The sequence below is a fragment of the Dipteris shenzhenensis genome, chromosome 30 (assembly GCF_047967505.1).
Source record: "Dipteris shenzhenensis isolate YYH24624 ecotype China chromosome 30, Dip_SZ_1.0, whole genome shotgun sequence".
Classification (NCBI taxonomy): Eukaryota; Viridiplantae; Streptophyta; class Polypodiopsida; order Gleicheniales; family Dipteridaceae; genus Dipteris; species Dipteris shenzhenensis.
The window spans coordinates 18,341,512-18,363,399 of record NC_141625.1 but is presented as its reverse complement, the minus strand read 5'-3'; the positions used below and the strand labels follow the sequence as shown (position 1 = coordinate 18,363,399).

General features: G+C 43.1%; 1 pseudogene; it reads left to right on the top strand.

Annotated features, from left to right (window-relative positions):
- Positions 1 to 3,621: 3,621 nt before the first annotated feature.
- On the top strand, positions 3,622 to 7,120 carry LOC147881795 (indole-3-acetic acid-amido synthetase GH3.5 pseudogene; annotated as a pseudogene).
- Positions 7,121 to 21,888: the final 14,768 nt, after the last annotated feature.

The following is a 21,888-nucleotide window of genomic DNA, read 5'->3' as shown; positions in this document are numbered from 1 at the left end:
AGAAGAGCAGGTTTTTAAAAACCGCCTTATAACTCAGTCATTCGTAAACCAGAAGAAAGCTAAATTCTGCGAAAGAATCGCCACCCAGGAATCTCTTTCTTCCATGGAATGGCCGCCTAGGAGTGACTTTCCGCATGGAATAGCCATCGGGGGCATACTTTTCGCCATAGAGTAGTACTTTGTTGGGCGTAAATTCTATGTTTTCCCTCCTTTGTCTTCTTCTTCTTCTCCATCGTCTCTCTCACCTCTGCTTCGCTCTGCATAGCTGCTGCTTCGAGTTTGCTCGGCATAGCTTCTTCTTGCTCGCTTCTCTCGGAGCTTCCTGTCCATCTTCCTCGCCTTCTCTTGCTTCATTTTATTCAGCAAATTTGACCACCATGCCTTAGTGCCATTGATTTGGTGCCCTGTCCTCCTCTCGCCACCACGACTTTGCTCCACCATCTCCTCCACATGGGAATTCCCTCGAAAGGATTCGGCTGCCCTCCCCCATTTTCAAAGCTCCACCATCTCCTCCACATGGGAATGCCCTCAAAAGGATTCAGCTACCCTCCCCCATTTCTGGATGCTGTTGAATTAGATCAGAGTCCCCCTATTTTTTCAGCGGGCTATGTAGATAGATATGACTCACATTTTCTACGACATCCCGTGACCCGGGGACATGATTGTCACAATTCACGAAAGGCGTGAAGGGAAAGGTGACAATAATAGAAATGAGTAGGGGACCCACACATTGTTGCAACAAAACATGATACATGATACATGCATTGCTGGTGCAAATGTAAATGACACAGGTATATAATTAAATACCATTGATTTTAAACACCTCAACTTAATAAACGTGATTATTTGCATGATATCAATCTAAGAAAACAAAGATGGCTCATAATACGCTAGAGATAATTTTAGTAGGAAACCTACACGATGTTGCATTGTTGTTTGGATCGGTCCTTTATGACCTTGGTAAATAAAATTGGAAGGAACATTGAAAAACACTCAAGATATTACTCCTTGTGCACATTTCACATAAGAAACATCAATACACTTTGAATTGTTATGCCGATCCATCACTCGATTGTTGATTGTGTATGGTTGTTTCTTTGTTGGATTGGTCACATACAATGGTGTAAGTTTCTTTCATTGATCATTGGTTTGTGCAATTATTATCATTATTACTATTTTGGCTCTATATGGTACTTAATTTGCAAGAGGTATGATGGGAGAGACAACCAATTGAAGTAAGCAATTGGTCAGTTAATCCCTTATAACCTCATTCCATTCTCCTATCTCATCCATAAGAAAGCATCTCTAGGGAAAGGTGGGGAAAGGTGAAGCTTAGCTATTAGGAAAAAAGCATGTTATTTTAGCTCAAAGGGTCCAAACTTACAAAGATATATAGCCGAAGGCATGATCGTGTTACTTTTTTTAACCCTATGCATCACAATAGTGATAAGCAAAGCATCGACAATTAAATCCACACTCATAAGCTCTACATCTTGTCCTTGCTAGATATTTGTATTCTTAGAGACATTTTGATCTTCCACTTGCTACCCATATGGGAGTTTGTTGAAATGGGGAAAAGGGGATCAGATCTACCTTGCTCCCATTAATCAGATCTGCACTATGTGAGATTATTTAAGGGTGGTAGGGTGAACATAGGCCTGGCAGCAACAGCAGCTCATGTGCCGAGAACATGGGCCTTTTATAGGCCCCCAGGCAAAGCTACTGACATTAAAACCTACGTCGACCAAAATATGAACTAAAAGCTACCAAAAGACTGTGAACACAGAAGAGGCAAATGTATTCCTGCAAGCGAAGTAGAAGGATTGTATAAGAATGGCAAGTACATCCGCTGCTACTAGTTTCAAAACAAAACCAATCAATATCACGTGCAGCTTTGGGGCAAAAAGGAGGGACACTAATCAAAGTATAAAATATAGTGGACAAAAGAGGAGGCAAGTGGGAGCTATGACTCAACAATCAGCAAGAGTTTGTAGAAGATGAGGCAAGCCAAAATCAGCAAGGGGTTGTATAAGAAAATGAGGCAAGCTGATTGCAAACCATGTGAGAGTAGTGGGTGGCAAAAAGAAGGGGTAGAGAGAACCCATTTGCTGGGTAGTCGTGATCAGCAAGACAATTAAAACTGGCAGTTGTGAGCAGTGCAATTAAAATTTTGGCGTCCCTCATGCTACCCATTTGCTGGGTAGTTGTGATCAACAAGACGATTAAAACTGGCAGCTGTGAGCGGTGCAATTAAAATTTTGGTAGCCCTCAGCAGCAACGCGTGCAATGACAGGAAGAGGACGAAAAGGAGGGAGAAATCAAAACGTCAATTGCAATTGTCGTTGGTGATGAAACGCCATCTTTACCCATATCTATATCTCCATCTTCTCTAAGCATGACACATGGTTATCTCCATCTCCTCCAAGCATGACACATGGCTATTTCCATCTCCTCCAAGATGCCACTTGGTGCTTATTATTAGCATCTCCCATGTGCATGATTGCTTCACTTTTGAATTTTGCTTAAGAATTTGTAGCTCTCAACTCTAGCTTCTTTTTGGTCATTTACTTCCGATGATTATCTCTACAATACAATGCCCCACGTAATTTCTCTGGCAATCCAGTGATTGAAGATCACAATTTGCTTAATCTCCTCATACATCTCTCTCAAGCTGAGCAAATGCGGATGGTTAGAGCATCTTGAAAAGCTCCAATCGCAACTGGATGATCTCCTCGACATAACAAAGCTCTCCTTCATCCTCTACCTCAACTCAAACTATATTAGAATAATTAAGGCCTCGAGAAGAGGGCTTTATGGTTAAAAGGGGAAAGGTTGCCGGCCCAGAGAGAGGTAGGAGCATCCTCAACAGTGTCTAACCTTGGCTAGCTCTTCCCCTCGAGCTGGCTCTCTTCTCCCCCTCCACCTTGCTTCTCCTTCTCACCTTTCTACCTCTCCTTCCTTCCATTCCCGCCTCCATTCCCCCCCTCACACTTCACTCAAACCTCGCATCAACATATGCCCACACCCTAGCAGTAGCAAGCGGATCCTCCATCCTCTGGCGATAGCAGCCCTTCCCTATGGATCATTCCTTAGTGCACAGGCCGTCGTAACTTGTCATCATATGCTGCTAGGGCTTAAGTCATAGATTTTTCCAAGTGGGATATACCGATAAAATGTTTATCTATTTGTGTGGACTTCAAAGTATGGATTTTGTCCTTGTTTCCCATTACTGGAACACATGAGACTCACGAACGCAACCTTGATCCAACCCGAGGGAGAGGAAAGATGCCCTGGCACATTACTACCCTCTGCCAACCCAACAGAGTTGAAAAACTACAAATTCACAGTCCCTTTTTGTTTTGCAGACATCAAACACGATATCACTCGCGTATAATCGAACCAAGTCAGCCTAGGCTGTCGAGCCTACCAATGATACCAATTCCAAAACTCCAAGTAATGTGGTTAATTATTACAATATAGAAGCTCTTCAAGTATTGGATAGAACAACGTTTGGAAGCACAGAGTACCAAGGCAAAAAAAGCCCAATGGCAGCGAATTTCTAATAGCAAATACTGATTCCTGTTCATCTCAGGGGAGTCTCCTACATTGAGGTAGACATCAAGCACTCTTAATGAAGTTGATGCCTTGATTGTCCCATTGAGGAAGATACACAAGGCGATCCATACGTTTGAAAAATGATGGGCAAGGCTGTTGTCATGAAATGCTTCAGCAAATCCCAGAGGCTGAGTCTTCCTTCGGTCGGCTTCAATTCAAGCTCCGTACGGCTACCACATAGCGTTTTGCTTTTTTGAACACTTCAAAAGTAGCTACGTATAACTACTCAATTTCCCTTAATCAGGCTGTCTCTCGATCCAAATCAATTAACCTCTACCGCAGCACTCGCTGGCATACATCAAATGTGAGGATCTGCTTCTTTAGACCCCAAACATACTCTATTACATCCGAGATTGCATCAATTGGTAGTTTTCCTGGGACCTGCAGTTCGAAATGGTTAATAGAGAATCAAAATCCGCAACGTAGAGCTCGTCCATACAATTGCAACGCCACTGCAAAGGCACAAAACTGACTTACATATCAATCCGAGTGTCTGTTGCCTGCTATACATCTTTCTATCCGTGGAAGCTCGCTTCTAGTTCTCTACCTATTCTCGTCGCTTGAATCTGAAAGATGACAGCGCGATTCTTGAACCTCTAAATCTAGGCCAGATCGTAATCACCTATTTGAGAACCACTCAATCCTTAGATTCTTTGAAGCTTTATGAGAACTGTGGTGCAAGAGGAAGGATGGAAGAGAAGTTGACGTTTGCCGATTGGCGATTGAGGTATGGTACGAATGTCAAACATCTGAAGTGGAATACGGACACGTGGAAGCTCTTGGCCCCCAAGCTGCCACGTGAGCCTTTTTTTTTCCATGGTTAATAGGTTAAAGATAATTATAGACCCCAGATACCCCAACAATAGCGCCAAAGTTCGAAGGAAACACGAACGATTTATTCGAGGTTTCGTCGACAAGACGGCGATGAGGATGACCCGCCGTGGCCAGAAGCGTGATGTGTCGGGGCCAGGGGGGACAACCAGCAAGAACGAATCCGCCCTGCAGCGAAACGTCGGCGCCCACGGGGACAATCAGCAAGGGGCGTTCCGCCCCTTGCCAGCTCATAGCATGGCCGCTTCAGAACCGCATTGCCACGTATGACAGAAACCACGTGCTTTATAAAGCCAAGCAACTTTCTTCTTCCTCCTCATCAATTCAAACACTAGTACTCCTTCGCTAGCTGAGCTCGTCCAATCCAAACCCATCATGCCTCCTACTCCCCTTCGATCCTCCGCCCAGTTCCTCACCCTTCCCTCCCCCCCCTCCCATAAACACAAAGACCAGGATGCTCTCGACCTCATTGAGGACCTCACTCGCAACGCCGCCGACGTTCAGGACCGCATCCTCGCCTCTATTTTGGAGAGGAACTCGCACACCGAGTACCTGCAGAGATTTGGCTTAAATGGGAGGACTGACCGCGAGTCGTTCAAGAAGCTGCTTCCTGTTATTACATACGAAGATCTAGCCCCCGAGATCCAGCGCATCGCCAACGGAGATAAGACACCGATTCTCTCAGGCCATCCCATATCGGAATTTTTGACTAGGTGAAAGAACCACTCTATGCAAATATGCAGCTCCCCATCTCCAGCTTTCCGCTCAACCGTTGTTTGTTCTTGTTCCTGTAGCTCTGGAACATCTGCGGGAGAGCGTAAGTTGATGCCCACTATAGACGACGAATTCGAAAGGCGCTGCCTGCTGTACAGCCTTCTCATGCCAATTATGAATTAGTAAGGACTCCTCACGTTTGGGGTCCTAGGCTCCTATTCGATTCCGTGTGGAACGCTGAATTAATATTACGTGATACAGCAGAAATGTGTTATTTCCACGCTTCTTTCGTTTGTCGTATGCAAGCTCAGTGGGCCCCAACTAGCGAGTTTGCAGCTCGTTTGTGTAATTTCAAACTTTCAACGCAAATACATATCGAACTTCTTTTGCTGAGTTTTGGTAAAATCGTAGGTACGTTCCCGGGCTTGATGAGGGCAAAGGCATGTATTTTTTCTTCATCAAGTCGGAGGCAAAGACATCTGGAGGCTTGTTGGCTCGCCCGGTTCTTACCAGCTACTACAAGAGCCGCTGGTTCATGGAGCGACCATACGACCCATACAACGTTTACACCAGTCCCAACGAGACGGTTTTGTGTCCAGATGCGTATCAAAGCATGTATTGCCAGTTGCTTTGTGGACTTATCCAGGCCTCGGAGGTGCTGAGAATGGGAGCCGTTTTTGCTTCCGGGTTGCTTAGAGCTATAAAGTTCCTCGAGGAGCATTGGAAGGACTTCTTTCAAGATATAAGGACGGGGCACCTCAACGATGCCATAACAGATACGAGCGCTAGGAGTGCGGTCATGAAGCTCCTCTCTCCCAATCCGGAATTGGCAGATCGTCTCGAGGCATGCTGTCGAAACGAGTCATGGCAAGGGATCATCACTCAGATTTGGCCTCACACAAGATACATCGATGTCATTGTGACGGGTGCCATGGCGCAGTATATCCCAACGTTGAATTTCTATAGTGGCGGCCTTCCTCTCGTTTGCACCATGTATGCCTCCTCGGAATGCTACTTTGGTGTGAACCTTAAGCCTTTGTGCAAGCCGTCTGAGGTTTCTTACACCCTCATCCCCAGTATGGCTTACTTCGAGTTCCTCCCAGTAAACCGCAGTCATGGGGAGAAATGTAATGCAATAGATCAGGAAGAGCTTGTTGAACTTGTAGACGTACAAGTTGGGCTCGAGTATGAGCTTGTTGTTACAACATATGCAGGTAGGATAGCTTCAAGTATATGGTTTGAAACTTCTCCCTAGAGATCAGTTTCTGTTTTCTAGGGTGTTGCGGACATGCCTGCTTCTTTAGGAAAGATTTCATTTGTCAATGTGAGATATCTCTATGCTGACATGCATGCAACCTTGCCAATGCAGGTCTTTATCGTTATAGGGTGGGTGATATACTTCGCGTAACAGGATTTCATAACAAGGCTCCACAATTCCAATTCATATGTAGAAAGAATGTTGTTCTGAACATTGATGCTGACAAGACAGATGAAGACACCCTCCAAAAATCCGTCAAAGTTGCTACCGACACACATTTAGACCAGCTGGCATGGTGCAAGATTGGTGGAGTATACAAGCTATGCAGACTTGTCAACAATCCCCGGGCACTATGTCCTTTATTGGGAGCTCAATACCTACGAGTCATTGGATAGCAGCATATTCGAGAAGTGTTGTCTGGCCATTGAAGAGTCTCTCGATTCTGTGTATCGCCAAGGGCGAGTCAGTGATAAATCAATTGGTCCTCTTGAGATAAGAGTAGTTGAACCTGGCACCTTTGATCAATTGATGGATTATTGTTTGAGCAGAGGAGCGTCAATTAATCAATACAAGACTCCAAGGTGTGTTAAATCCACTTCGATAGTGGAACTAATGAACTGTAGGGTAATGGCGAGCTATTGCAGTACCCAATGCCCTTCCTGGGTTCTCGGACAGCGCGAATGGCGCCTCTCTCAAGAATAGACACAATATCAATGCATGATTTTATCACATTGCATGATTTTGTGTCACGGATACATGGAACTGTTTTGAGTAGTCCTAATAGACTCTACAAAGGTTGCCACCTCAAAACTTCAAAATGAGCCTTTTTTTCCCAATGATAAGCTTTGTTCTATCATAAATTCTCATTTGCCAAAAAACACATCAAATGTGCCTATTTTATATGAAAATAAAAACTTTCTTCATTCCTTCTTTCTCATTTTTAATTGACCAAAGAGCATCCCAATGACAATGAAGTTAATGTTGAATGTCGGCACTCAGCATGGTTGAAAGGCCATTTACTATAACAAAAGCTCCATTGATTGGATCTTCATGTTTTCATATAATAGATGAAGTGCTTTCTTGAGAAAAGATATGTCTCCCATGGTTTTAACATGGATTTACATCTAATTGCTTGTTATTTTTATACTTTAAGCATGTAGCATAGCCATAGTTTGGGTCAAATACTCAATTTGCACCACATGTAGCTAGGACTTGCTATAAGTGGGTACCATGCATGTCCTATTTTTGGTGGTGGTCTGAATGAGCTTGTACAACACTCCAAACGTATTAGAAAAATGGTTTATGATGAAGGTCATGCTTGATAGCTTCCACTTTACCATCCTGCATATGAAGGGATCTATAAGGCAAAGATCTAGACCCAAAGCAAGCATGGTGGAGGGATGGCTTGTGTAAGAGGCATTAGTATACATCATAGAGTTTCTTGCATCCATGGATCCTAATATGTTACATGCTTGGAACATCAAGGATGATGATCGTGTCATTACATAGCTTCCCCAAGGTAAAGGGGTTGCAAGAAAGATGAGTGAATAGCAAAGAGAGAAATTCAATAAGTTTTGTGTCCTCAATAGTCCAGCTGAGATGCAAAAATGGGTGGACAAATATGAAGAGGCTAAAGCAAAAATAATAAATGAGAGGGTGAGATCTAGAGTGATGCAGTCAGAGGGTGCCATATCCATCGGACCTTTCTCTTCTCCCTAGACACATGTCCCGTGATTGGCTACAAGAAGCTCTTCGTGAAGCCGAAGATAATGGAGAGGATATAACTGATCAAGAGTGGGAGCTTGCAATCGGATGTATGCCACCATAACAAGACAAAGCACCCATAGACGCGCGCACAGACGCGTTTCATAAACTAAAATAAAAAACTTACGGACGCGTCTATTTGCGCGTCTGGAGACCCGCGTCTAATTGCGCGTCTATATATCAGACTTACGCGCGTATAGACGCGCACAAAGACGCGTAGATAGACGCGCTTATAAACACTTTTATAGACACGTGTATAGACGCAAAACGAACATACAGACGCGAATATAAACGCGTTTTTAAACGCACTGATAGACGCGCCTTTTTTTTTTTTTTAATTTTACAGAATAGTGTGTATGTTGTGTATGCTATATAGTTACAAGAATCCCATATCCACATTCTATAATTCAATTCTTACAGCCAGCCGCATTTTAATTACAATTCCAAATAAAATATTACAACTCCAAATCGCAATAAAATTGAAAGCTCAAAAAAGTGATTGTATATACATATAGCACGAAGCTAAGCCACGTCATGTGGCTTCAAGTACAAAAAATAAGGAAGCTAAGCCATGTCATGTGGCTTCAAGTACAAAAAATAAGAGGAGTCTATATACAAGAGGCACGAAGCCAAGCCAGTGGCTTTACGTACAAAAAAGAGTAGCTAGCATTACTTATACGACTAATCTATGTTCTGTAGGTCCTCACTCCCTTCCACGCTCCCTTCTGCGCTCCCTTCTGCGCCTCCTTCCTCCTCTTCCTCATCGTCTTGTGCACGGGCCTGTAAACAAGGGACAACATATATCAATGTATGAAAAATCAAATCTTTACTTATAATTTTGGCATTATTTAATTACTTTCAAATACCTTGGGGGCCTGTCCAGTAGCTCGGGTATACTGCTCCTCAGTAATCAACCCGTCATCATAGAAGTGCCTCCATGTATCTCCTCTGCGATGGTGGCGGTGGTAGGCTGTCTCCACTGGAGTAGGGTATCTGCCCACGATCTCAAGCTGCATGACCGCGATACACTTTGTGGAGGGATTAGTACAAAGAAACAACCAACCTCCTAATAAACTACATAAGCAATATAATTTGAGATCGATACTTACAAATTGGGCCTCCCATGATTCAACACCCCCTGCTCCAAAATGCGCGCTCCCATATTCCTCCATCTGGATCCTCCGTGCCTCCACGTGCTGTAGACTGGGCTCCTCCCTCGCTGACTTCATTGCCTTCTTCCACTCACGCTTGTGAGCGATGTGGGGCGGGCCCCTTGGAGGTTGACCTGCCTCAAGTCTGGCAAGCTCCGCTAGTGCCTGCCTCTTAAGGGAAGATCTTTTATTGCTAAGTATCGTAACAATCTTTGACTTCCCCCATTTATTTGTGAACTGGCGATTGGGGGGGTTAGGATACCTAGAGCGAACAGTAGCGAGGGTCTCATCAGCCAACCTCTTTGGGTGGTATTTATAGTCGATAAAACAATCTCTGTAATTGTTAGCAATTACAGAGCGCATGAAGGCCATGATGTCCTTCCCCCGCGCATCCATCAAGATGCCTCCTGTTTGAGTGATGTCATAATAAATCGTACCATCACCCAGAGGCACGTCTAAATCATCCGAATCATCCTCCTCCTCACTGCCACATGGCCCAAAGCACTATGCCATGCATCCGCCACCGTTCTCCCTGCTACTACGCCTGCTACCCTGTCGTGTCAAGCTCGTACGCTGGCCCCTCGTAGCTGGGGACTGCACGGGACTACGCTGACCACTCGTAGTTGGAGAACCGAGTCTCGACGGTTGGGGAGTACGTCGATGGCTCACCGAGATAGAAGGACCTCCTGACGGCATGGGGGAAGGGGCATAAGACGAGATGGGAGAAGGGACATAAGACGGCATGGGGGAAGGGGCATAAGACGGTACGGGGGAAGGGGCATAAGACGGGGCATAAGACGGCTGTGCGGACTTTGATCTCAGCCAGTGTGGGGTGGCTCGCAGTCTGTAGTGCCGACTCATGTACCCGTATAACTCCGAAGGACTAGGAGGGTGCCCTAAAATGTTATATAAATCCTTCCATATCGATTCCCGCGGATCAGGTGAGCTAGAAGCACTTCCTCCCCACATGTTAAACTGGAAAAAAGGAAACAAATCTATTACTTTGGGAGTTGAGAAGAAAGGGGAAAGAAAAAGAGGCTCTGTCAGAGCGCGTCTATAGACCCGTCTGATCTGCGCGTCTATAGAAGCGTTTAACAATTCAAGTAAAATCACGTCTAACAGTTCGTCCAGCAATCCGTCTAACAGTGCGTTTACAAGCGCGTCTAACAGCGCATCTAACAGTCCGTCTAAGCATCCATCTAACAGTGCGTCTAACAATTCGTTTAAAACTCCGTTTAACAGAGCGTCTGTGTGAGCGTCTGTGTAACAAGCCAGACGCGCAAATAGACGCGCCTATAGATGCACGTTTAGACGCGCCCTCAGATGCCTCTATACACGCGCTCCGACAGGCGAGAATACTAAAAAGTCGAAAAGGACGTTTCGCCCGACAAAAGAACGTGTCGCTCATACTTAGATGCTGCGTTTCGTGGATGCGAGAAAGTACAAAACTGGAAACAGCAAGCAAGAACAACTTCAAAAGGACTTACTTGGAAAAAGGTATGGAAGGATCTTTCTTTTCCAAACTTGTTTCTTCTCCTTGTTCGTACTCCTCCTCTTCTTTAGGCTTGGAAGCAAGTGTAGGTACGGTCCCTTTGTCTTGAGTGAAAGCTTGGAACTGTGTATGGGAGGCTCTCTCTTAAGCTTCGAATCTATAGAACTGCTAATAAAGAAGGAAGAAAGCCTCTCGCGAAGTTTAAGTAGTCAAAAGAAAAGCAAAGCGAGCGGCGCGCCGAAAAGCAGGTTTAAAAGTCGCGTCTATAGTCGCGTCTGAATACACAGAGTAGATGCGTCTATAGTCGCGTCTACAGGCGCGTTTAAATACACAGAGTAGACGCGCGTTTAGACGCGACATTAGACGCGACGATAGACGCGGCGATAGATGCAACACAGAGTTTTTAAGTTAAGCATTTGAAGAAGAGCAAATTTGGTGGGTTGTTTGTTTGTAGGATGTCTCCATCTTCAACAAGCAGCTCCACTGAGGATGAATCCCTCCGTATCCACCATCGCGAAATGTGGTTGGAGCAAAAAATCAAATGTCTGTGTGATCGATGTCGAGGAAACATGTATCGTGCACGCAGGATTACGCTCAATCATATCTCAAAGTATGGAGAATGAGATGTGACCGTAAACAGGGTAAGGGTTTGTAAGTTAAGGTTGATTGAGATACCTATGGGTGTTCATATGTTTGAGTTATAATGATCCCGTTTTAATTTGATATAGGATGCAGTGCCACACCCGCACATGTTACCCTATGCCCGTCGTGAGGAGGCGAAGCGTCGGCAATATGAGGTGGGATCTTCAGGAGGGACCGTTACGGATGCATGGAGTGATGGTGATAGTAGCCCTCCACCATTACCTCATGAAGCCATGGAGGAGGAGGTGTTTGATGATATGGTGCGGGATTTATATGTCCATCAAGGGAGGGATAATAGCATGGAGCAGGATGATCTTTTTACCGCAGCATCGACTCCACTGTTTGAGGGGTGCACATTCTCTGTTCTACGTGCCTCCCTTGAGTTACTAAACTTGCAAACCATCTATGGATGGAGCAATGCAAGTTTGAATGCATTACTCAAGTAAGCTTTAAAGTCGATTTTGCAAACATGGTGAATTATGCTAGTGGGTCAATTACTCGAATGCTTTTCCTCATTTATGGTCTTCACGTGCAGGCTATTGTGTAAAATGCTTACAAGGGAGAATAAATTACCAACCTCAAGAGATATGGCAAGGCAACATGTGACCTCTCTTGGAGGATTAGATTACAAGCGCATCCATGCATGTGTCAACGATTGCGTTTTGTTTCGTGGACTACATAAGGATGCAAGAGAGTGTCCTACTTGTGGAGAGGCAAGATATAGAGCAGATCTCAAAACCTTGGACGTGCCTCGTAAGGTATTGCGACATTTTCCCATAATCCCTCGCATCCAACATATGTTCAAGTGCAAATCTATTGCAGAGCTCATGTCATGGCATTCCTCCCATTGATCAACCGATGGCAAGTGGAGAACTCCCGCGGACTCTCCTGCGTGGAAGCATATTGAAGACACATGGCCAAGCTTCAAGGAAGAACCTAGGAGCTTGAGACTTGGATTGGGTATGGACGGTGTGAACCCATTTGGTCTCAAAAGCACGTCTTACAGTGTATGGCCAGTGGTATTGGTGAATTACAATCTTCCACCCTCTATGGCTATTAAGAAAGGACATGTCATGCTGTCCCTTCTAATTCCAGGGAAACATAAAGTCAAAAACCCTGATGTTTATTTGGAGCCTTTGATTGATGAGCTAGAGATACTTTGGAGAGGTATCGAGGTGCATGATGTGAGCAGGCCTCCCTCGTCACGAGACTTCAACTGCAAAGCAGTCTTGATGTGGACGATGCATGACTTCCTAGGCTATGGCGAGTGTTCAGGTAAGCATTGCATTTTTTAATTATGAATAGGCAAAGGACGTGGCACCCTAAACCCACCTTCCACTCTTAATTGCATCTATTGTTTCAGGTCTCACTACATCGGGTTACCATGCATGTCCTGTTTGTGGTCCTTCGCTAGTTGCCTCACGGGCAGACGCATTGAATAAGGTCATCTATGAGAATCACCATCGATTTCTCCCACCTGATCATCCTAGATATGTTGCCCCTTGGAATGAAGTCCTCCCACAATCACTCACCGCGGGAGATTGGATGAGAATTTGGGACGGTTCCACGACTCCTCCACCACTTGGCATGAGCCGATAAGGATTTGTAACTATTGGCTGGAAGTAAAGATTGGCTATATTGGTTGAAAGTGAAGATTGCACGCTAACACTTTATTTTGTTTAGATACTCCATCTTTTATCGTTTACCATATTGGTCCCACCTCAAGATCAATCACCTGCTCGATCCCATGCATATCTTCAAGAATGTGGCATCTACCATTTGGGAGCATTTGAATGGGACACGAGATTCGGTAGGCATAAGGGAGGATCTACGTACCACAGGGAGGATGCGTGAAGCTTGGCCTCAAGAGAGACCAAATGGGCGTGTTTTTTTACCTCGTGCACCGTGGATGTTATCAAAGCTAGAGATGGCGACGGTGACGGTGAAGCGCGCTATTACTACAATTCATACTCCCACTGGATGCATGAGGTGTTTGAAGGGAGCCTTTACAAAGAGCAAGAAAAGAGGTGTAGAGCAATTATATGGCTTGAAATCTCATGATTGGCACAAGATGCTCCAAGTAAGTATTTTATATGCATAATATCTTTTTCCTTTCAAATTTGTGAGTGAATAGCTATAAGCAACTAATCAACCACCTCCTCGCGGGTTCAGTTCATACTACCTACTAGCATTTCACGTAGTGCATCAAAGGACGTGAAAGATTGTATTTACAAGATGGGCGAGCTTGTGAGGTATGTGAGCTCAAAGGAAATAGATCCCACCATGCTTGAGAATGCTCGAGTTATGTCAGTGGAGGCGGTTTGTTTAGTGGAGGAGACATTTCCACGTTCTATTCTCACAAGCCAACTACATCTCATAGTACATTTGGTGGATGAGATTGCTATATGCGGTACTATACATGCACAATGATTGTTCTTCCTCGAGCGCTTCATGAAGACGTTGAAGGGCTTCGTGAGACAAAATGCAAGACCCGAAGGTAGCATGGCCGAGGGTTGGTTGGTACAAGAGTCACTTGTATATATTTCTGAGTTTCTTGTTGATGTGGATAGCTCTCTCCCACGACTATGGAGAGATGATGAAGACCTAAGGATGACCTCTATTGTGCCTCAAGGAAAAGGACGCAACAAAGTAATAGACACGGAGTTACGTAATAGTATCAACCTCTTTTGCGTGCTTAATAGTGATGTGATGAAAAGATGGGTGACAAGATACGAGGATGCAAAGGCAAGAAGACAAGAAGAAAGGGCCCTCTTTCGTACACACCACGGATCTCGTGTGCCATACCTCCAGCGTCTAAGAGCACTTCCAAAGGATATTCATGTGGATTGGCTACTTGATGAAATGGAGAAAGCAGAGAAAGACAAGGGGATGCATATCACAATGGAAGAATGGGAGTATGCTAGGGGATGCATGAGCAAGGTCGGTATATAGAATGTTATGCATAAGTTAGGAGGTTTTTATAATTTAGATTGCTTATTTAATTGATTTTTTCTTGGTGTAGTGCACTATGTTCAATGCTATATGGTGTGAGGGCAAGCATTTTCGAACACAACGGATTGATGATAAGAGAAACACACAAGATTGCGGCGTCATTGCTAGCTTTGAGGGAGCCAATGGAGCCATGGATGATTATTGTGGCATAATCCAAGATATCATTATGCTTGACTTTCGACGCTTCTTTGTGTATGTTTTGGATGTAAAGTGGTTTAAGGACATGGTGGAAAGAGGCCCTAATGCAACAATCAAACGCCATGCAAGTGGCTTTGTAACTATTGACTCCACAAAGTTTTGGCAAAGTAGGAAGGACACACTAGTACTACCGCAACAATGTGAACAGGTACTGTGCACACACATAAAAATACTCACTTTTAAATATTTGATGCAAGAAAAGTAACATGATTGTATTTGTGTTTGAATTAGGTTGTCTATCAACCAATGGTGGATAATAATAGGTGGTGGCATGTCATACCTATTATGCCACGTTCCAAAGTGATGTATAGTACATTTACTAATATGGAGCGTATGGAGGATGATCATGGCCATGGACGTGATGATGACTGTGATACAAGAGAGGAGGATGATCATGAGATAGGAGATATAGATATTGAGGCCGGCATTACCCGTGAGGACGAGCCTACCATTGGAGATCTTGATTTCGATGAGCACATGAGTGGCACAAGTAGTAGTGGGTTGAATGTATTTGTAGATCTAAACACTTGTTTGGATTTTGAAGTAGATAGTTTGGCAAGGGTTGATCTCATTGAGGATGAGATTGAACCATAGCCCCACAATTGATATTGGCAACACTATTTTACATATTGTTTCATTCTCCTCATTTCCCTTAATTCTTGTATATGTGGGCTTGCAAAAAACTATGTGCTTTGGTAATCATGGGCAATGTTTGGAAAGCAATGATGTACACCAAAATCTCACTTTCTGTATTCTCTGGAGCGCGTCTATTTACGCGTCTAAATGCGCGTCTGAGTCTCAGTGTAAACGCGCAAATAAACGCGCAAATACACGTGCAAATAGACGCGCTAATAAACGGGATGTTAGACTTTCTCAGATCTAACGTGCAAATAAACGCGGTGATTTACGCGTAAATAGATGAGCGTTTAGCCGCGCCTGTAGACGCGCCCATAATTTCTCTACTAGAGCAACGCCTATAGATGCGCCCGCTATTTTGCGCGTCTACCAAGCGCGTCTATAGTTGCTTTGTGTTGTTGTGCACATGTAAGTTTTTAACCTTTCTACTTAATTTGGGTATTTATGATCGCAATCACTACAAAATGCATCCTCATTGTTTTAATCATGAATGTTCTTTTGTAGTACACAAAGTACAGTGCATTGTGGTCACATGAACGGCATTTTTGTGTCAAATGCATCGATTCAAGGAGAGTCACGTATGATTATGGATTCATGGCTAGCTTTGTACAAGATAGTCGAGAAAGTGCTTCTGATAGTAATATCCTCTCCTCATAGTTAGATTATTGTGGGACCATACGTGACATCTATGAAGTTGATTTTAGATAATTTAGTATTTTCATTCTTGATGTCAAATGGTTAATAACTATCTACAATGGTCCCAATGCTACAGTTGTGGTTTCTTTGCTGTTGACTCCACCAGACCCTGGACCAATGAAAGTGATAATTTTATTCTTCCAGAGCATTGTGAATAGGTACACACTAATGAATTGATTAAAAGCTAATATCTTCATTTTCAAACAAATGGTGGTAGATGATCATAAATACATATTTTTTATACTTGAGCATAAATGAATATAATTACTAGCACCTAATTTGTATTTTCAGATATGTGGTCTTGCATCCGGATTGTTTGGATCCAAGATGGTGGTACATGGTCCAAGTTTCTCCTTGAAGCAAACAACTTTTTGAAGATAGGAATGTGGATACAGAGATGCCAACAGAAGATCCAAATAATGATGCCGATGGGTCTAGGGAAGATGGTGAAGATGATGATATGGGCCACGTAAAAGGTGACAATAATGACACTGAAATGTAGGAAGGTGCAGATCATGAATTTGGGGAAGAAGAGGGACAACTAGAGCAGCCGGTGAACCAGAGGATCAAGTCTTAGGTAGACATACAATGGGGGATGATGATGTAGGTGATCAATTGTATGTAAACCTTGAGATAGACATATTTGGCGCATAAGACTTGGCTCAAGATGGAAGCCGTCAATATAAATGCTTCTAATTCATAGTTTTGACATTGACAAGACTTCTTATGTGTGATTTGGCCCTCGCATTTTTATAGTAACATTTTGTACATTAATTTGTACGTTAAGTTCACTATCAATATATGATTGTTTTGATCTCAATTTTGGTGTACATACTCTTGTATTTTTTATCTTTCAAATGACGAAACTTGTGGTCCAAAATTATTTTGGGAACCTTGGAAATGACGTTCTGTAAAAACATTGGTATGGAAAATTGTACCCAGAAGTCGATGAAGGCATCGGTAAAAGCATCGGTGTAAGGGTTGGTAGCAGTCATATGGTAGTTGGTATGTATGTCAGTATAGGGGTCGATATATATGGATCCCTATACCAGCATACATATCGACTACCATATCGGCTACTATTTTGACATCTACACTGACACCTTCCCCACTCGGCAACCATACTGACGATCTTCAAGCCTGCACTTGCAAAGCATCGGTACACATCGTTGGAAAGAGGCCCATGTCTTGTAGTGATATACCAGTAACCAGGCTAGCTTGGACTTATGTGATTGTCCTAGACTATCCCGGTGGTTGGAACATCATGCAATATATCACCGAGTTCGTTCTAGGTCAAACAATAGTTATGTGAATGTTATGAACCAGCATGTTTAAACATAAAATATATAGATATTTATTTCACAAGATCCCTGGTTGCTGTCAAGGCTATAAGAGAAACATAAGCAAATTTTTTCTATAAGCGATATGTTCATTTACGAACATTTCCATGTTTACATTTCAAGACATTGCTACCATGAAATTTAGGACAAATAACAATATTTAGCTTCATTCGCAGTTCCACATCCAAAAATTGATGTGGCTATTTGGCACATGTAACTTAGAACATATGTAAGCTTGCTAATCCTCAAGAGAGAGAAATAATCCAATTGTCTTGCCCCCTCCCAACATGATTTGATGATTATGAGCGTGGTATTCTACCTAGCATGGGATGGCATGCAACCTTTTACCACATCCCTCTCTCTCCCAAGTAAGCATCTATTAGCAACATCATCATTTCCAACATTATGCTATGTGGACAAATGTCGGTATTTCACACACACTAGTGAAATAGATATAAGCATTAATTATAGAAGCACATATATACAAGCACTCTTTCTGCTAGACTCTAAGCTATCATACTTTGTAAACCTCGAGATATCTTTTCCACATAAGTGTGGTTTCATGGGGTACAAATTGTAATATATCAACAAGCTCATATCTAGATTTTCTCATGTGATAACACATGAAAAAGAAGGATCATAAACCTATGTATACTACGATTTATCCACACAAGTGCATCATAATTTTGCGAGTTGCTACAAGCCGGCAATTGCAAGATCCACAACCAGTTAGACTTTGAGCGAGATGAAAACGGCTGACATAGCAAGCCCATAACCATTTCAAGTCAAGTATTCTCTCTACACTCTAGGATTTTTTTAGTATGTTTTTTAAAAGAAAAAACGTGTTTTTCGAATTAAAAATGGATGTGGATGTTCAAAATGCAAAAAACACATTTTTAATAATCGGTCAACGTGCATGGGTTGACCCGCTATATACCGATCGATGAAAAAATACTGATCGGTGAATCACTACAATCGGTATATAAAAAACCGATTGGTGAAACAAAACACCGGTCAGTATATTCGCAAAAATACCGATCAGTGTAGTGAAATACTTATCGGTGAACACATGGCGTGCATGCATTGGCGCAAAAATCGACCGGTGTGTAGACATACCGGCTAGTATGTCGAGTCGGGTTCTATAAAAGGGCACCTTCGCATAATTTTTTCCCACCTCTTACCAAAATTCACCACAGTTTTCTGTTGTTTTGCGCATCCTTGCCGTTTTCCGCTTCTCCTTCAGGATTTTGGTGAGCTTCTAACCTCACTATTGTTCTCAGTTAGGGTGCCTCGGCCGACTGGATTCACCTTACCTCAGCTCAAAGAAAAGAAAGAGAAATATGTCATATGTTTGTGCTTGCTTGCTTCTATGCGTGTGTGTGCTTGCATGATGTGTTTCACTTTAGGGCCAGATGATGACTCGCTTCAGCCATTTGGATTCATCTCACCTCGAGTGATATTCTAGTAGTATCATGATTAAGGTCGGGTGATGGCTCGCTTCAGCCGGTTGGATTCACCTCGTCCTAATTGAGAGAGGAATATGTGTGATGCTTATCACTTGGGGCCGGATGATGACTCGCTTTGGTCCGTTGGATTCATCTTGCCTTGAGTGACGTTCTATAATTAGGTAGTATCATGATCAAGGCCGGGTGATGGCCCACTCCGGCCGGTTGGATATTCACCTCGCTTTGGTCTAGTATCATATATTCATATATATTGTACGTAGTGATCAATAGAGTTGGTTATTGTTCGGATGATAGCTCACTTTGGCCAGCTGGATTCATCTTGACGACGACCTTCCCAATGAGCTCAAGATGTGTGATCACACAATGTTGATCTAGATCATCTTGGTTCATTACATTGTGATTGCAGTTATATGCTTTCCTGTTTCATCTTTTATAGCCTATCCTTCTTCGACAGCCTGATAGAGTTTCTTGGAGTAATTTGTATGAGGCGTGCTATTGCTTGTAGGTCCACGTTATAATTATCAATTAGAAATCCATGTTAGCATGTGCATAGATCTCAATTTTATTTCTTAATTTTTTTGCATTTGTTTTTGTAATGACTGTTGAGTGCTAACGTAATGCATTACGATAGGGCCAAGATGTCTCAATTACTTAATTGCTATGCATTGGTTTTTGTATGTACACGTCGTGACTCATCGTGGTAGTAGAATCTCATGAGTGCTTACGTAATGATTGTTGTGTGAATTAGATCCATACCTCTACCTTCCACATATTATATCATTGAGTGAGGAGAAAATAAGAGATATTTCGCGTACCAAGTCTAAGCTGGATGAAATGCATCAGCGCATACTTGCTCAATTTGACTGTAGCTGGATGAGGCGCGGGTGGTTACTTGTCGAAATAGCCAACTTCCTTGTGGGGTGCAGGTCCGCACTGTCAAGTGATGAACTATACTTAGGGCATTTAATCAAGCTGTTATGGGATTGTAAACTCCACTTGTGCCAGAATGAGCCTCAGGAACGGATGATAATGGAATCGCTGCTAACTGAACTTCACACGCACTGTGTTGATGAACATGACGCTATCTATAAAATTGTAATTTTGACATATTGTCATATTTCTAGCAAGTCCCCTAGTCTTTAAATATTCTTTAATTAAATTTTGCACTATTTTGAAACGGATGTTGGATAACACCATTGGTTGTTTAGGGTTTATGTTTTGAAATTTTGAGAAAACAATCTTCTACATTAGGATAAGAAGCAAATGTGTTTGAATGTATGTATGTATCATGTCCTGAACTCGTATCTTTGCTATTATGTTTAGGGTTTAGCATTTCACCAAAACAATGGCATCGTTATCAAGAACACCCTCTTGACCATCCACACAGGCTGAGTACCAAGCCCAAGATGAAGGCACATGTAGTAGTGAAGCAATGAAGTTCATGATGGATGTGGTTGACACTACCATGCATCTATCACTAAGAAAGCAAACAAAGGCAATTTCCACTCCTAGTATTTTCCACAACCCTAATGGCATGAAGTACTCGTCTATAAAGGTCCTCGTCTTGCATGATGATTTAGAGACTATATGGGATTGTAGCAAAAATGCCCCAGGCCACGGGTGATGGTCCCTTACATAGTGTTATAATGAAAGCTGCATGAAAAAGAATGCACAATGCATCTAGGAGATGATTTTTGCTAGGAAATTTTTGCGCATTTGCACATCCCTACTTCTGCGCCTCTAGTCTGCCTGCAGTTCCGACACATCTGCAAAACGGTAACATCTGTGCTTCCTCTGGGGTCCTGTGCGTGCATTTGCATGTCTCGTGGGCACACCCACACATCTCTTTGTCGCGACTGGTGCATTCACGCGCATGTCGCACATCTTCTGGCCGCGGATAGATTGCGTCTTCTGGTCACGATAGATTTTTTGAGCTTCTACAAAACTATAATAGATCCTCACATCACGCCCCTCTCCTCTATGTCTATCTTCTCTTTCTCTTTCTCTTCTCTTTTTATTAAGGAGTGGGAATTGAACCCAAGACCTCCCCATTCACAAAAGAAAGACTTATCAATGGGTCAGCAAATAGGAAGTGATGAAAATGTAATGATTTTGCTTATATATTGAAATCTCGGGAACTGTAACTCTCTAACCGTGGGGAGTTTCCTCTTGCTGTAAAAAGAAAAAGTATTTCATTTCATGTGCTCTATTCACATCTCCTACTAGATCGCCGATTCAAAACTTTTTCAAGTTCACTCCTTGGACGGATGCTACACGAGGAGGGTGGATATTTATGTCACTTCTCGACGAGTTCAAGGATTTGGTGCTTGGTCCTTCGCTCATTACAGCTACCAATTGGTGAGATCTCTTTCTTGATCTTCATGTCGACCTTCAACGACTGATTGTCCAGTGCATTGTTCAAGGAGATGATGGGTGAAATGATACACCATGGTTGATTGAAGGTGAAGAACTGATGATATATTGGGAGGACTTTGATTTCACTACTACTCATTGTGCGGTGATCGAGCTACTTGCTGCATCGGCGGAGGTAATTCAAAGGGTGACATTCTTCGAAGGGTGATTTCTTCTCGATCTCATTACAAAGGTTTCTAGGGCTTGGCTATGGTTGGTAATGTTTCGACCAAGGAATCCCTTTGTACCTAAGCAACCATTTGTGCCTCATTTTGAGCTTCAAGTTGTAATTCTTTTTGGTCTAAAGATAAACTATCAACAAAGGATTGCAAGTTTATTTGGTGCTGAACGTCTTGCTCAAGTGTTGAATTCTCCCCACCCTCTCCTTCTACCTATCTTGGATTACCGAGAAACTTGGCATGTTTGGATCTTGGTCTTGGTGTCATGACATCTTGTCTACTTCAATTCGATGGAGCATACAAACCTTCGACCAAGGCTGCTGGTGTGGGTGTGAAGCTCACTTCACCTGGGGGTGAGGTGTATTGTTATAGCAAGTCTGTACCTACAAGTACTTGCAACCAAGCTGAGTACTCGACACTCATTTTTGGGCTACAAAAGGCACAAGAACATCGCATCAAGCAACTTGAGGTGCAAGGAGATT